At 48.7% G+C, this 1,235-nt stretch overlaps 1 pseudogene; it reads right to left on the bottom strand.

The window, feature by feature from the left end:
- Positions 1 to 210: 210 nt before the first annotated feature.
- LOC124974731 (immunoglobulin heavy variable 3-23-like) lies at positions 211 to 897 on the bottom strand (annotated as a pseudogene).
- Positions 898 to 1,235: the final 338 nt, after the last annotated feature.

Below are 1,235 nucleotides of genomic sequence, written 5' to 3'. Positions count from 1 at the left end.
TGTCATGAGCTGAGTGCATATGGATGTAACTGGAGCAATTGAATTGTGTGATTGTTGAATTACATCAAATCAACCAGCTGTCATGTGAGAGTAATAGGCATGAATGAAAACGGGGAAACGCATCAGGAAAAGTCCAAGAATTCTTGTCTTCAGAGACATCATGGATTAATACAGAGAAATACAGTGAGCTCCACTTGGAGGGTGGTACATTCAGAAGCCCCCAGGTGCAGAAATCAACACAAGTCTCTCTGAAGCTGCTCCTGTGTGAATCTGAGTCCCCTGTGTGCTGAGCGCCCCCTGCTGGCCCTGGGCACTCTGCAGGGAGGTTTTGTCTGGGCTCACACTGAGGTCCCCTCACTGTGTCTCTAGCACAGTAATAGGTGGCCGTGTCCTCGGTTCTCAGGCTGCTCATTTGCAGGTACAGGGTGTTCTTGGAGTTGTCTCTGGAGATGGTGAATCGGCCCTTCACAGAGTCTGGGTAGTAGGTGCTACCACCAGTACTGCTAATTGTTGCAACCCACTCCAGCCCCTTCCCTGGAGCCTGGCGAACCCAGCTCATTCCATAGCTACTGAAGGTGAATCCCGACGCTGCACAGGAGAGTCGCAGGGACCCACCAGGCTGAACCAGGCCTCCTCCCGACTCCACCAGCTGCACCTCACACTGCACACCTGCAAACACAGAGGCAGCCTGGTCAGGACACTCACTTGTCCACTCTTTGTCTCACTCCTGTCCACTCACACACTCAGGATCTCTGTTCTCCATTAATCACCTGTGAAAACAGCTACAAGGAAAACCCAGCTGAGCACACAGTCCATGGTGAGCAGCCTGTGTTGAGTCCTGACCACTGAGTGGGATGAGCTGGAGTCCAGGGCTGGGCTCCTGTGCAGAGCTTCAAGGTCATAGTGGGCTGGTTTTTATCAGCAGAGTGAGGACTTATTTGCATTTCCTCCTGGTATATAGCAGCTCTGGATGGAGGCCCAGGCAGAGCAGCACTGAGAGTAGATGGGAGTGTCATGGGGCAGAATGGTGGACATAGTAGCTCTCAGGAAAGTATAATTTATTTTGTGTATATTTTATGATTTGCAAAGTTCATCCAATAATTACTTTTACATATGAACAAAATCATGATAGAGTAATTAACATTAAACCCATAATTGAATTGTAGAATCACACACAGAAGCATGAGTTGTGAATCACTGTGTCCTACAGCTCATATCTGGAAAGAGTCAATTAT

The sequence above is a fragment of the Sciurus carolinensis genome, unplaced genomic scaffold (assembly GCF_902686445.1).
Source record: "Sciurus carolinensis unplaced genomic scaffold, mSciCar1.2, whole genome shotgun sequence".
Taxonomy (NCBI): Eukaryota; Metazoa; Chordata; class Mammalia; order Rodentia; family Sciuridae; genus Sciurus; species Sciurus carolinensis.
Note: the sequence above shows the minus strand (reverse complement) of the source record. Positions and strands in the feature narration are given on the sequence as shown.